This window comes from Muntiacus reevesi, chromosome 22 (genome assembly GCF_963930625.1).
Source record: "Muntiacus reevesi chromosome 22, mMunRee1.1, whole genome shotgun sequence".
Lineage (NCBI taxonomy): Eukaryota > Metazoa > Chordata > Mammalia > Artiodactyla > Cervidae > Muntiacus > Muntiacus reevesi.
Window position 1 is genome coordinate 30029935 of NC_089270.1, and position 17272 is coordinate 30047206.

Here is a 17272-nt window from a genome sequence, read left to right on the forward strand (position 1 = left end):
ACCCCATGGACCGTAGCCCATCAGGCTCCTCTGTCCATGGAATTCTCCAGGCAAGACCACTGGAGTGGGTAGTCATTCCCTTCTCCAGGGGATCTTCCTGACCCAGGAACTGAACCCAGCTCTCCCACATTGCAGGCAGTCTCTTTACTGTTTGAGCCACCAAGAAAGTCCTGTGAAAGAACAAAAGTAATTTGATGTTAAGCAGTTTCTGGAAATGATCTGTTTTATATTGTGGATAAATCAGAGGGTTAAGTCAGAAGTGAATATTTTTCCATACTCAACTGTTTGATTTTATTTACACAGCAAAGAAATTTTATTTGGAGGAAAAATCCCATTGACATGTAAAATGACACAACAGTAACAACTTCATGGGTACTTAATACTTTGCAGATACATAAACATATTGAAGGCTCAGCTTGGGTCTCTGTTGAGTGAAGTGAAATCCGATAGCTGCTCTGTCCTGTCTGACTCTTTGCTACCCCATGGGCTGTAGCCCACCAGGCTCCTTTGTCCAGGCAAGAATAAAGGAGTGGGTAGCCATTCCCTTCTCCAGGGGATCTTCCTAACCTGTGGATCAAACCTGGGTCTCCTGCATCGCAGGCAGGTTCTTTACCATCTGAGCCATCAGGGAAGCCCTGACACATTAAGAGTAGCCGAGTCACCTCAGCCTACCCAAGAGAAAGTTGGTTTTAAGTGCATGCCTGCCCTCAATCTTTGCCAGCCTGAACATTTGATACACAGCCTCTTAAATAAGTTTGTGATGGCTGGGAAAAAAGGCTGATTGACATTCACACACAAGTGTATTGTCATGTACACTTGGTCACTGAGAGCTTCCTCTAAGGAAGAAGTCCTTGATATGTATTCACATGAGACACAAATCCAGGTAGCTTAACACTTGCTATTCATTCCAAGAAGTCAATCAACTTGTAATTTATACCTAAATTCAATTTATATCCATAATTTTTTATTAGTTTCTCATTTTTTGGATGTCCTCATGTCTACACATGTTAATATTCTGGCTCAGAGTAGGATAATAGGCAAAATTATATACATAAGAAATGTTCACAAGAAATTATTTCACACTGAAAATGTTCCAAAGATTTGTAAGACTCTCTTCTTCCTTCATTTCTTTTATTATTCCATTCTTTCTCCTTTCCTTCCATAAATATTTACTGATCACCCAATATGTCCTAGGTATTGCTGTAGATCATGGTAACAAAGCGGTGAGTAGACACAGGAATTCCTGCCTTTAAGGAGCTTATATTTTTGATGAGGGTTACAAAGGCTTCCCTGGTGGCTCAGAGGATAAAGCGTCTGCCTGCAATGCGGGAGATCCTGGTTCAATCCCTGGGTTGGGAAAATCCCCTGGAGAAGGAAATGGCAACCTACTTCAGTATTCTTGCCTGGAGAATCCCATGGACAGAGGAGCCTGGTGGGCTACAGCCCATGGGGTCGCAAAGAGTTGGACACGACTGAGCGACTTCACTTCACTTCACAAAGAAGACAAATATGCAAATGCTTAAAAAACTAAAAAATAGCAATAGCTACCATGAAGAAAAGAATCCAGTGACAGAACCTAAAACAACTAGGTTGGTGGAGAGGAGTTAATTATGGTATTCAGGAACAGTAACTCTGAAACAGGATATTTATTTATGTGGATCCAAAAGTGACTATACAGTGGAAGTGAGAAATAGATTTAAGGGACTAGATCTGATAGACAGAGTGCCTGATAAACTATGGATGGAAGTTCATGACATTGTACAGGAGACAGGGAGCAAGATCATCCCCAAGAAACAGAAATACAAAAAAGCAAAATGACTGTCTAAGGAGGCCTTACAAATAGCTGTGAAAAGAAGAGAAGTGAAAAGCAAAGGAGAAAAGGAAAGATATACCCATTTGAATGCAGAGTTCCAAAGAACAGCCAGGAGAAATAAGAAAGCCTTCCTCAGCTATCGATGCAAAGAAATAGAGGAAAGCAATAGAATGGGAAAGACTAGAGAGCTCTTTAAGAAAATTAGAGATACTAAGGGAACATTTCATGCAAAGATGGGCACAATAAAGGACAGAAATGGTATGGACCTAACACAAGCAGAAGGTATTAAGAAGAGGTGGCAAGAATACACAGAAGAACTATACAAAAAAGATCTTCATGAACCAGATAATCACAAAGGTGTGATCACTTACACTCTACCTACAACCAGAAATCCTGGAATGTGAAGTCAAGTGGGCCATAGGAAGCATCACTACAAACAAAGCTAGTGGAGGTGATGGAATTCCAGTTGAGCTATTTCAAATTCTGAAAGATGATGCTGTGAAAGTGCTACACTCAATATGTCAGCAAATTTGGAAAACTCAGCAGTGGCCACAGGACTGGAAAATGTCAGTTTTCATTCCAATCCCTAAAAAAGGCAATGGCAAAGAATGCTCAAACTACCACACAATTGCACTCATCTCACACGCTAGTAAAGTAATGCTCAAAATTCTCCAAGCCAGGCTTCAACAATACGTGAACTGTGAACTTCCAGATATTCAAGCTGGTTTTAGAAAAGGCAGAGGAACCAGAGATCAAATTGCCAACATCTGCTGGATCATCAAAAAAGCAAGAGAGTTCCAGAGAAGCATCTTATTTCTGCTTCATTGACTATGCCAAAGCCTTTGACTGTGCGGATCACAATAAACTGTGGAAAATTCTTCATGAGATGGGAATACCAGACCATCTGACTTGCCTCTTGAGAAACCTGTATGCAGGTCAGGATGCAACAGTTAGAATTGGACATGGAAAAACAGACTGGTTCCAACTAGGAAAAGGAGTATGTCAGGGCAGTATGTTGTCACCCTGCTTATTTAACTTATATGCAAAGTACATCAAGAGAAATGCTGGGCTGGAAGAAGTGCAAGCTGGAATCAAGATTGCTGGGAGAAATATCAGTAACCTCAGATAAGTAGATGACACCACCCTTATGGCAGAAAATGAAGAAGAACTAAAGAGCCTCTTGATGAAAGTTAAAGAGGAGAGTGAAAACGTTGGCTTAAAGCTCAACATTCAGAAAACTAAGATCATGACATCCAGTCCCATCACTTCATGGCAAATGGATGGGGAAACAGTGGCAACAGTGGCAGACTTTATTTTTTTGGGCTCCAAAATCACTGCAGATGGTGATTGAAGCCATGAAATTAAAAGACCTTTGCTCCTTGGAAGGAAAGTTATGACCAACCTAGACAACATATTAAAAAACAGAGACATTACTTTGCCAACAAAGGTCCATCTAGTCAAGGCTTTGGTTTTTCCAGTGGTCATGTATGGATGTGAGAGTTGGATTATAAAGAAAGCTGAGCACCAAAGAATTGATGCTTTTGAACTGTGGTGTTGGAGATGACTCTTGAGAATCCCTTGGACTGCAAGGAGACCCAACTAGTCCATCCTAAAGCAGATCAGTCCTCGGTGTTCATTGGAAGGACTGATGCTGAAGCTGAAACGCCAATACTTTGGCCACCTGATGCGAAGAACTGACTCATTTGAAAAAGACCCTGATGCTGGGAAAGATTGAGGGCAGGAGGAGAAGGGACGACAGAGGATGAGATGGTTAGATGCCATCACCGACTCAATGGACATGAGTTTGAGTAAACTCCAGGAGTTGGTGATGGACAGGGAGGCCTGGCGTACTGCCGTTCATGGGGTCAGAAAGAGTCGGACACGACTGAGCGACTGAACTGAACTGAACTGAAAGGTGGAAAATCACCCAGTCATTCATAAAGCAGTGCAAAGTTTCTTGGATAAGAAGCACACCATAGCTGAAAATAAATAGAAAGTCCTTGTGTCTTGACCATGGAGCAAAATGGAGAATGTGATAGGAAATGAAAAATCCTTAGTTAAAGCAGGTAAGTCTTGTATCCCTGGTGAGGGTTTAGAATATAGTCTATGTTAATATAGAAAACACTAGAGGCTTTCAAGGAGTCAAATGATATGATTTGAGTAACACTTGATTTAAAAACGTGACTGCTACCGCTGGGTGGATAATGTGTGTGGAGGAGAGTTACTGTGGGGTAATTTTCTGTATATGCTATATGACTAATAACACATATGAGCACGTCATTTTCCTGCCTATCAAATTATAATTGTTTATTTATAGTTCTCCAAAGTTAGGCAATAAACTTCTAGAAGTGATGCCCTCTTAGTTTCTGTCATACATTTGATGTACGTTCAATCATTGCCTGATTAATTAATAAAGTTAAACTGTTGATTGACTATACTTGGGCTCTCATTATTATCTAAAATGACACCTGGGGCAGAAAGTCATATTGCTGTTATTTGATTCTTCTAAACTTTGCTTCTAGGAATTCAAGTGTCACTTATAAATGACCTGACCGAGGGTGGATGCTTGATATGTATTCAAATGTTTTCAAATCTCCCATGAAGTTTTATTCACCATCTTTGTCTGCCTTGTGTTCATAATGAGATATTTTGTCACTTTTGACATTCAAAATTAACATAACAAAAAAACATAGCATAACTTTTTTTATATCTTTCCCCTCTTAAAATATAAAGCAGAGCTCCACATGACAAACAAACAATAATGGATCATCTCTTCTAAGGTTTTCCTGTTCTCTTTTCATTTAGTAAAACAAACCAGAAAGCCTGGATTCCTCTTTTCTTCATTTCTATCTTTGGAAAAGTCTGTCTTCTCTAATCTATAATAAAATTTTACTCTAAATCCTCTTTTTTCTCACTATTGCTTTTTATTTGTACTGTCACGAACTAAGATTTCCGAGTGGTGTTCTCCCATTTTCTTTTCCCTCTTTCTAATGTGGACCATACACTCTGTCCATATTATCATTGTAAAAATAATACTTTCATTCCATCCTTCCCTGATCAAAAAGTTGTTAGTGGTTTCCAATGCTTAGGGGCCCTGTTCAACCTCTGAAATTTAGATAATCTTTCCAGTCTGTCTTTTAAAATGCCTGTAATCCTTTTCAATTTTATCAACATTTGGCTGTAGATAACTACTTTTTCTAGCTTTCCAAAAATGTACCTATTTTTTTTTGAGTGTTTTTCCATAGATTTGGAGGATTTTACTTTGTGTACAAAAATTGATGAAATTATTTTCTAGAACCTATTTAGATTAAATTTTCAGGTCTCCTTTTTCTACAATACAAAGATCAGTTTTTCCCAATCTTAGGTGCACTTTGGAATTACCTTGGAAATGTTAAAAATACCTTTACTTAGACCCACCCTACCAAATAAATCCAAATTTTTGTGTGTGCCTTGACAAAACAGACATTTAACAGGGTTATTTAAATGGGCAGTCAGTGTTGATGGTGAGATTGGCAAATATTCAACAACCATCAAAATACTTATTTTTTCTACCAGAGAGAATACTTTGCTATACTTGGCAACTGTATACTGTGAATGCAAATAACTTGTTTACCAAATATTCTTAAAGTAACCCCTGTGTGCTAGGCTTTGTTACTGGATGATTTAGAGGTCTGGCATCTGGGCTGCAATAACTTAACTATATCAATTCTTTTAGATATTGTGATTTTAGAGACAATAATTTTTTAAAGGGTTGAGATTATTATGAGGCTATTTTTTCAATAGCTGAGCGTTTGTCCTAAAGAGGTTAAGTGGCTAATGTCATGAAGCTAACAGTTGTGACAGCCGGGACCCTGACTTTGGATGCAGGGTTTCTGTCACTAGAACCTAGTCTGTTAACTAGAACTCTCTGAGTCATCCTCAACTATTTCCTGAAGTCAAAATTCTACTGATGTCAAAGTTTGTGGTTTTTGGGGCCCCAGCGAATCAAAATTTCAAAACTTTTTCTTAGCTTTTGAATTTTCCAGGCTATTGGTAACCCGTGTCACCACACCAGCAGCCAATCCAGTATTTCCTGCCATCACCTTTCCACAAGCCAGGGGACATGGCTCCAGGGTCCTCTGTCTTCAGTTTTCCTTCCTCTCTTTGTTAAGTAGTCCCAGGTGAATTTTTAAATACCTTAACCTATTTCTCATTTCGTTTTTAAAGTGAAAGTCTTGTCTTTAGCATTTTTTGCTATGTTTCTTTTAATTGAAGTATAACGGATGTAAATATTATAGAAGTTACAGAGGTACAGTATTGTGATTCACACTTTAAAAAAAATTTTTTTTTTCCATTTATTTTTATTAGTTGGAGGCTAATTACTTTACAATATTGTAGTGGTTTTGGTCCTACATTGGCATGAATCAGCCATGGATTTACATGTATCCCCCATCCCAATCCCCCCTCCCACCTCCCTCTCCACCCGATCCCTCTGGGTCTTCCCAGTGCACCAGGTCCGAGCTCTTGTCTCATGCATCCAACCTGGGCTGGAGAGTCACACTTAAAAAAATATTATATTAACTGTATTCCCTGTGCTGCACGATATAACCTTGTAGCTTATTTTATACATAAAAGTTTGTGCTTCTTAATCTACTCCTTAAGTTCCTTTCTTTCTGCTTCATGTAGGGCGAATTCTGTTTGTGGGATCTCAGCCTTTTTCATTTTCTTTCTCCTGATTTTCAGATTCAAACTGACTTTACTAGAAATTGACTTATAAGGATTTATATATTTAAACATACAGAGTTACGAGTTTGCCAAAGGTTTCATTCATTGCTCAAATACCATCCATCTTTCCACGTCTGAGTAGGGTGATTTAACTAAGGAGTTATTCTCCATCAACTTGATATCTAACTCCAATCTGAATTCTGTCTGTTGCCTCTGGGGCCTCCCCGAAGAGGTTTCTTTGTTCCAATGCTTGGAACCTTTGAATGTTACCTTATTTGACAAAAGAGGGAAAAAAAAAAAGCATCTTTGAGAGATGTGATTAAGTTTAGAATTCAAAAATGGAGAGATTATACTGTATTACCTAGGTGGGCCCTGAATGTATCTTTAGTTGTGTCCGACTCTTTGTGATCCCATGGATTGTAGCCTGCGAAGCTCCTCTGTCCATTGACTTTTCCAGGCAAGAATACTGGAGTGAGTTGACATTTCCTCCTCCAGGGGATCTTCCTGACCCAGGGACTGAACTTGCGTTTCCTGCGTCTCCTGCATTGGCAGGCAGATTCTTTGCCATTGACCCACCTGGGAAGCCCCAAATGCAATCACATATACCTTTTAAAGGTAAGATTTGAAAACATACATGGGAGAAAATACTGTAAAAAATAATCAGACAGAGACTGGATGCTTTATTCCTTGAAGATTAGAATGATGCAGCCACAAGTTAAGAGATGCTAATAGCTACAGAAAGAAACTGGGAGGGTCACAGCTTCCCAAAAGCCTATCAAGGCACCACTGACCCTGTGACATATTAATTTCAGCCCAGTCAACTTGATTTTGGGCTGCCTGAAATGTGAGGGAATGAATTATTATCTATTTAAGCCACCAACTTTGTAATTTGTTGCAATAACCAAAAGAAATTAGCACACTTATCATGCTTAACTTCAGGTTAGTTTGTATTTTCTAATTTCCAGTAAAGTTCTAATTCCATGTTTCCTTGGTATGCTTTCTCATTCTGCCTCTGATACATTTCAGCTGTGTAATCTTGGCAAATCATTTATCTTCTCTGTTATTCAGTTGCCTAACATTTAAGTGGGAATAATTGTATATATTTGCAGGGTTATTATAAGGGCTTAATTAACTTATATTGTTAGGAGCTTTGCCTAGCACTGCAAAGTACTATGTAAATTGATGTTAGATAAATGTTTAAAAAGCAGGTGAAACATTTTAGGGGAAGGGAAATGGGGAGATAGCCATGGAATGATGCTTGTCTCCTTTTTATGTTTTGCTGAAAGTTTTACATTTGTTTTAGGTTCAAAGGATTTGTTAACTAAAGAAACCACTCATCACACACAATAAGCAATTTTAATATTTAATAGATTATTATTGGACTTAATTTAAATACACAGTCATTACAAGTAAAGAAACAGATGCAACAGAGAAAAGTAACAGTATATACATCACCAAATGGAGCCGAATGACATCCAGAGTTAAATAGCACTGGGAAGTCTCTTGTTAACAGCAATTTGAAGTCCCAATTGGGAAAGGGCCCCAGGCAGTGCATCCATCCCATGGGTGAGACTTCAGATTGCAATTTCAAGGGCTCCCACTTATTATCCCAGGCCACCAAGTGATGTCTTTACCAGATTGTGCACAAAAATGCAGCTCTGGTTTTACTTTAATCTTTTTAAAATACTGTGTGTTTCACTCTGTAAGTCAAAGGATTTCATTAGACCCCTGGGGCATTGGCCAGACCCTCAGGAACTCAAGAATTTCAAGACCCATTGCCTTTCTTATCTAAGGTACCACTTGACTTGCCGTGCTTACAGACAGGCATGGAACCCAGACAGTGTCCAGACAGGTCAGAAGTCAGCTCTCCTTCTTCTGAAACTTGAACAAGACTTCCTCCATTTTAATTTCCCTAACAAACTACGTTCTGTTTGCTTTCAGAAGAAACACACTGGAAACAAAAAATAAAAAATTCTGTTTGTGTGATATTTTTTATATAGGGTTTATTCAAAAGAAAAACACATATTGCCAACAGATGTTTAAATCTCTGACAATTATTATTTACAGAGTTAAGAAGTAACCTTTTAAAATTGTGAATTGGAAAAAAAATACACCATAAATACCATTTCTATATAAATTAAATCCAATGAAAAAATATCACAAACAGACCTATATGGTGAGACTGATTATTTAAGTGTTTTTTTAATTGAAATATATTCTTAATACAACAGAATGGTAATCTTTGAAAAGAAAATATTTTTTTTTAGCTTTCACTGATTCTTGTTCCAATTATCCCTGAAAGAGAAAGACAACATATTAGTTTTGTATAAAAATTATCAAATGACTATAGAAAATTCCTTTTGTTGCATTACGATTTTAATATTAAGGGACTATACTGAATGGTCATCGACAAATCCATGCTACTATTAGAAGTTACATTTAAGAGAATCAAGTTTGTTTTCTTCTATCTTCTTACAGCTATTATGCATTCTCATAACAATTTAAAAATGCAATGTTAATTCAAATTTATGATTTATTTGCATGCATGCATATATTATATAGAACATTTTGTATGGAAGTGTTGGAATCAGATCACCAGTCTCCTGATACTGAATGACTTGAAGTAGAATTCCTTCTCTGTCTTAAAAAACTTTTCTAGAAAAGTAGTACTCTTTCTTTTACCTGTTATGAATTGTCATTAATATAGTAAGGAAAGAAATATAAATGTTTACTGAAAATATGAAAGTATTAAAATTTGGAATATCTTGAACGAATTCACTAATCCTCTTCTATCTTGTATAATGGTAAAATAAAAACCTCAAAGAATATGACAGTAGAAAAGGTTTAACTCAACATTTAAGCCTTTTAATTTGTTTTGTAATAGCTGCTGTTAAGAGGCATCACCAACAATAGGGAAGTGAAGTTGCTCAGTCGTGTCCAACTCTTTGCAACCACATGGACTGTAGCCTACGAGGATCAACTGTCCATGGGATTTTCCAAGCAAGAGTACTGGAGTGGGTTGCCATTTCCTTCTCCAGGGGATCTTCCTGACCCAGGGATTGAACCTGGCTCTCCCGCATTATAGGCAGATGCTTTACAGTCTGAGCCACCAGGGAAGTCCTACCAACAATAGTAAAAGCTATCAAATTAGGTCTTCAATTCTACTGTAAGCACTGATGTCGTCTCAGCAGAAATTCTGATGTGGTTAACAGTCAAATAAAGCCTTGCTATTTTCCTGTCTAGCGAATATTTATAACAGTCAAATTGGAAAAGATTTATGAAAGGATAAAGGAATGAGGTCACAATAAAGGATAGAAATGGTATGGACCTAACAGGAGCAGAAGATATTAAGAAGCAGTGGCAAGAATACTCAGAATAACTATACAAAAAAGATCTTAATGACCCAGATAATCATGATGGTGTGATCACTCATCAAGAGCCAGACATCGTGGAGTGTGAAGTTAAGTGGGCCATAGAAAGCATCACTACAAACAAAGCTAGTGGAGGTGATGGAATTCCAGCTGAGCTATTTCAAGTCCTAAAAGATGATGTTGTGAAAGTGCTGCACTCAATATGCCAGCAAATTTGGAAGACTCAGCAGTGGCCACAGGACTGGAAAAGGTCAGTTTTCATTTCAATCCTAAAGAAAGGCAATACCAAAGAATGTTCAAATTACTACGTAATTGCACTCATCTGATACTCTAGCGAAGTAATGCTGAAAATTCTCCAAGTTAGGCTTCAACAGTACATGAACTGGGAAGTTTCAGATGTTCAAGCTGGATTTAGAAAAGGCAGAGGAACCAGAGATCAAATTGAAAAGATGTGCTGGATAATCAAAAAAGCAAGAGAGTTCCAGAAAAACATCTATTTCTGTTTTATTGACTATGCCAAAGCCTTTGACTGCGTGGATCACCACAAACTGTGGAAAATTCTTAAAGAGATGGGAATACCAGACCACCTGACCTGCCTCCTGAGAAATCTGTATGCAAGTCAAGAAGCAATAGTTAGAACTGGACATGGAACAACAGACTGGCTCCAAATTGGGAAAGAAGTATGTCAAGGCAGAGTACATTATGCAAAATGCTGGGCTGGATGAAGCACAAGCTGGAATCAAGATTTCCAGGAGAAATATCAATAACCTCAGATATGCAGATGACACCACCCTTATGGCAGAAAGTGAAGAGGAACTAAGGAAGCTCTTGATGAAAGTGAAAAAGGAGAGTGAAAAAGCTGGCTTAAAACTCAAAATTCTAAAACTAAGATCATGACATTCAGTCCCATCACTTGATGGCAAATAGATGGGAAACAATGGAAAGAGTGACAGAATTTATTTTCTTGGGCTCCAAAATCACTGCAGATGTTGATTGCAGCCATGAAGTTAAAAGATGCTTGCTCCTTGGAAGAAAATTTATGACAAACCTAGACAGTATTTAAAAGGTGGAGACATTACTTTGCTGACAAAGGTCCATCCAGTCGAAGTATGATTTTTCCAATAGTCATGTATGGATGTGAGAGTAAGACCATAAAGAAAGCTGAGTCACTGAAGAATTGATGCTTTTAAACTATGGTGTTGGAACAGACACTTGAGAGTCCTTTGGACTGCAAGGAGATCCAACCAGTCCATCCTAAAGGAGATCAGTCCTGAGTATTCATTGGAAGGACTGTTTTTGAAGCTGAAACTCCAATACTTTGGCCTCCTGATGTGAACAGCTGACTTATTTGAAAAGACCCTGATTCTGGGAAAGATTGAAGGTGGGAGGAGAAGGGGATGACAGAGGATGAGTTGGTTGGATGGCATCACCAACTCAATGGACAAGAGTTTGGGTAAACTTCGAGAGTTGGTGATGGACAGGGAGGCCTGGCATGCTGCAGTCCGTGTGATTGCAAAGAGTTGGACACGACTGAATGATTGAACTGAAATGAACTGAACTGATACTGCTATCAGACTTAGCTTTTGGAAACAAAGAGCTGGTCAAATTATGTAATAAAAATCCTTAATAAATTCCTTTGGATATAGGAAACAACCTAATACATTTAGCAGTTTTCAAGGCCCATTTCTTTGAAGTCTTATTTCTTTTTACCCATACTTTCTAAAATATCTCTTTATCTCCACGTAAGTCAGGAACTATAAGTATGTATATAGACTGATGGAAGGAGAGTACTTTGTGTCACACATACTAAAGGAACATGCTAATATGTAGAGCACTGGAGCCTCAGGATGGCTCTTTAAACTTCGGGGGAGCAGTTCCATGCAACCATTTAACTTGATCCTGATCTCTATCAGGAATAAGGGTACAGGAAGCAAAGTTTTACCTCCTTCTAGCAAACAACTACTAGGAGTATTCAGTTAGTGGCAATACACTTTAGAAATTATTCACTGTTGAGTTTAAGCTCTCATTTGTCTTTAGCCTATGCCCAGGTTTCAGAGTATCTTCCATGTACTTTGGAATCGTTCTTTTCCTTTTTTAAAATAGCCACAGCTCTAAAACTTAGGGACAAAGGGCTTCTATTTTTTTTTTAAATCATCGTTTTTAAGAAAATTTAGAGGACTATAGTTTTGGTTAAAATAAGTAACAGAAACTGAATATACCCTCTTGTCTGAAATGAATTTAAAAAATACCAAAAGATGAGAAGCAACTATTTCTCAAGATCTGAATATCAATTTATGAAGAACAGCAACCCCTAAGAAACAAGAAGCAGCAGAAATGAACCCTATGATTGTCTTAGCTTACTGCTTGCATTGTTTTGAGGCCTTAGTGAAGGGAGCTGGAGCTAGGAGTCTAGGAAGACCAAGATAGCTAAAATTCACAAGAAAGAGAATCTGAAGGAAAGAGGACAAAAGCATAGATACAAAGATCTAAAAAGGTTATCCTATGCTTATAGCAGTGTTATTTACAATAGCCAAGAAATGGAAGCAAGATACAAGTCCATCAATAGATGAACAAATAAGGAAGTTGTGACTTTACATATATATATACATATATATATATATATATATATACACACACACACACATATACACACAAATATATATATATATTAATATTCCATTGTAAATGTACAATGGAATATTAGTCAGCCATGGGCTGTAGCCCACCAGGTTCCTTGTCCATGGAATTCTCCAGGTAAGAACACTGGAGTGGAGAACTATTCCCTTCTCTAGGGGATCTTCCCATTCCAGGGACTGAACATGGATCTCCTACATTGCAGGCAGATTCTTTATCACCTGAGACACCAGAGAAGCCCCATATGTATTAGTAGCTCAATCATGTTCAACTCTTTGCGACCCCACAGACTGTAGCCTGTTGGCATTTCTGTCCATGGGATTCTCCAGTCAAAAATACTGGAGTGGATTGCCATTCCCTCCATATATATACCAATATATACAAATGTTAATCAGCTATAACAAAGAATGAACTTTTGCCATTTGCAACAACGTGAGTGGGCCTAGGAGTATTATGCTTAGTGAAATAAATCAGAGAAAAACAGTCTCTGTGTTATCAACTTATACGTGGAATCTAAAAATTAAAACAAAATACTCTATATAACAAAACAGAAAAAGACAATTATGGAGCACAAAATGGTGGTTATCGGTGGGAAGAAGGAAGGTAGGAGGGACAAGATGGGGTATGGGATTAGGAGATACAAACTACTATGTATAAAATAGATAAGCAACAAGAATATACTGTACCACACAGGGCAAAATAATCAAAGTTTTGTAATAACTTCACATGGAATACAATCTTTAAAAATATCAAATCACAATGATGTATACCTAACACTAATATAATATTGTAAATCAACTATAAGTCAATATAAATAAATAAATAGATTGTCCTAAGATACGATGATACTACCTCAGGTCAGGTCAAGAGCCATCTGAAAAGATGAAATGAAAAAACACCTAGTGCTCAAAATGGCACAGTATCTGGCAGGAAAAAACATTTTTATCACATATGGGTGCTAAGTCACTTCAGTCGTGTCTGACTCTTTGCAGTCCTATGAACTGTAGCCTGCCAGGCTCACCGTCCATGAGATTCTCCAGGCAAGAATACTGGAGTGGGTTGCCAGGCCCTCCTCCAGGGGATCTTCCTGACCCAGGGATTGAACCTGCATCTCTTATGTCTCCTGCTTTGGCAGGCAGGTTCTTTAACACTGGAACCACCTGGGAAGCCCTTGATCACACAGTCAGAGTGAAAAAGCTTAGTTTTCACAGGTCATATGGCTGAGTACTCAGAATGATTTGATCTCTGCAATGGGAAAAAGTATCCTTAGATCAAAATGTTTCTCCATTCCTGTTTACTAAAGCTGAAAATCATAGCAACCTAATGACATCCTAGAATAAATTCTTTCCCTCAATATCAGAAGCAAGGCAAGGCTGTCCATCTAATCAGTTTTTTTGAATATTGAACTAAGAAATTTAAGACAGTACTGTATGCAATATGTAACTGGATATAAATAAATGGTACAGATGGTATTAGCTTGGAAGGTAAAATGTTCATCAACAAATGAATGGGTAAAAATTATGATATATCCATATAATCTAACACAACTTTGCAAAAAAAGTGACTGAACTATTGATATGCCTAACTACATGGATAAATCTCAGAATAATTATGCTGAGTGAAAGAAACCAGGCACAAAAGAGTATATACAGTATGATTCTGCTTATATAGCATTCTGGAAATTGCGAATGAATCTGTACCAACAGAAAGTACAACAAGAATAGGAAAAAGGAGAGTTTGTGAATATTTAAAACAAACAAACAATGATGAAAAAATAACCAGTGGGATACCTCTGGCTATTGTGAATATAGCCTTATCTTGGTGTTTTTTTCATTGCTGTTCTTCAGTCACTAAGTCGTATCAGACTCTTTGCAACCGCATGAACTGCAGCAAGCCAGTCTTTCCCTGTCCTTTACTATCTCTCTGAGTTTGTTCAAGCTCATGTTCATTGAGTCAGCGATGCCAACAAACCATGGGTGTATATACATGCCCAAACTTATCAGAGTATACACGTTTAGTATTGGTAGTTTATTGTATATCCTATCTCAACAAAGCTGTTCAAAATATCTCAGGGGATATATGTTTGTTTATGGAGAGACTGTTTCTTTCCTGCTACTATAAATCTCATGCATCACAGGACTAAGACTGAGGCCACTTACCTGGTCAACAGAAATAGAGGAGTGAGGTTCTAGGCCAACAAGGGCAGCTGCTGCAGGCTCAGCTTCATCAGGCTCTGTCATAGTAAGTGGTTGGATATCTGGGAGAGTAGTTGGGAGTGTAGTAGGTGGGACAAGCATCTCAACTATATATGTATTGTCTGCAGAAGGTGCAGCTTCATTAGGTGGGTAAAAAGGTCCCGTAGGTCTACTTGAGGCAGGAACAAGGCGGAAAACCCCAGTAGGAGGAGGTTGATGGGGAAAAGGAGATATGGGAAGACTAGCAATACTGTAGAGGGGAGCTCCAAGAACAGTGAAAACCAGGGGATTTGAGGGTACTGCTGTATCAGGATCAGGATTCACAGGGTAATTGGGGAAGTTAGTCTTTGTAAGATAGACAGGAGGAGTGTAATCACTGTCTGGCATGGGATAAGGAATACTTGCAAATGGGTTAACTGGGTAAGGAATACTTGCAGATGGGTTAACTGGGTAAGGACTGCCTATGTTGTCACTGTAATCCTAAAGGAGAGCAAAGTAGTCAATTAAAAATGATTACCTCCATCCTGTCTCTATATTACTTATGACTGTGATGACATTTAATGGGTGAATATTATATTATATCATCATTTGGGCTTATCACATAATCCCCAGGGACTAAAGACTTTGCAATATAACTTCTCAATGAATGTAGATTGTTCCTCAATGGTTTGGGGATACTTTGTCTTTCTTGATGAATTTTCAAGAACTTTTTAGAAGTATCAAATGAATGCCTGCTCTGTGCTGTCCACTTGCATAGAACAGACAGGGTTTCTTTGCTTGTGCCAAGGTTGTTGTCTCCCTGGTAGGAAGTTTTTTCATTAAAATTTAATATTGTGCCTAATATTATTTCCAATTTTAGGGTAGTTTCCTGAATTACTGAGTTAAAATACTTGCTACTGGAGCATGCAGGTAAAATGCATGATACACAAACAATAGACATTCCAGAGTGTTCACAGAGACAGACACAGTGATTCATATTGTGATCAGGGAGTTCTAATTCTTACGATTAAAATCTTAACTCTTGTAAGAAATTAAAAGTAGTATCTCATATTGTTCTCATTTTAAAATTATTTTCTATTCCTTTGCCATATGTCTAATGGTATTTGGCTAAAACTGTACACATCTGGATCATGTGCCTTGGTCTTTCCTTGACAGATTGTTGTGTTGATCTACTGCATACTTGTGGGTAGACATAAGTATTATTTTCTTAGCACTCTCCTGTCATCAGAATTGAGGCAAAAATGACAAAGAACTAAAAAAAAAATTCTAATGGCAGTGAACTGATGAATGTCTTGGTGTGCTACATAGGGATTATTTGAGTATTTGCTGCACAGAAATCACCTAACACTTTAGGACATACTCCTCCTGCTAGTAATTCCTAGATCATGCTTTCTTCCGCTATCCTTTCATATAGGCAAAATCTTCTCAGATTCATCACTTATTTTGTTGAAGTAAGCTCAGTACAATATTGTCATAAAATCTTGTCAAAGAGTGAGAAGAAAACCTGGGCATAGCAAAACTTATATCCACTATAAACGGTGTATACTTGCTTAATGCTTCTGTTCATTGAAAAGAAAGAAAATTCTTACAGTAAATATGTTGAGCACAAATATATTTATACTTCATAAACATTTTTCTATCAAATATGAGTTTAATAGGATTAACATTTTAACAGCAACAGTAGTCACAAAATTTCATACTAAAAATCAGAGAGTTTTAAAATGTAAAATATACTTCAAGGTAGAAACAAATACATTTATGTGCATGTTAGTCGCTCAGTCATGTCCAACTCTTTGCAATCCCATGGACCATAGCTCATCAGACTCCTCTGTCCATGGATTTCTCTAGGCAAGAATACTGTAGTGGGTTTCCACTTCCTCCAAAATACATTTATACATAGATGAAAAAAAAAGTTTTACCTCATCAATAAAGTGGAATCATTTCTAAAACAAAGGAAAAAGTTAATTTACTATGGTTATTCATTATGGATAATGAGATAAGAAAGAGATAAGAAAGGAGAGATAAGAAAGACTTCTTAAGTGAAAAATTCAAATAAATACAGGAAAACAACAGAATGGGAAAGACTAGAGATCTCTTCAAGCAAATTGGAGATATCAAGGGAATATTTCATGCAAATATGGGCACAATGAAGGACAGAAGCAGCAAGGACCTAAGAGAAGCTGAAGAGATTAAGAAGAGGTGGCAAGAATACACAGAAAACTATACAAAAAAGGTCTTCATGACCCTGATAACCATGATGGTGTGCTCACTTACCTAAAGCCAGACATGCCAAAGTGTGAAGTCAAGGGGTCCTTAGGAATAATTAGTAAGAAAAAAGGTAGAGGAGGTGATGGAATTTCAGCTGAGCTATTGCAAGTCCTAAAAGATGCTGTGAAAGTGCTGTACTCAATATTCCAGCAAATTTGAAAGGCTCAGCAGTGGCCACAGGACTGGAAAAGGTCAGTTTTCATTCCAATACAAAAGAAAGGCAATACCAAAGAATGTTCAAACTACTATATAATTGTGCTTATTTCACATACTAGCAAGATAATGCT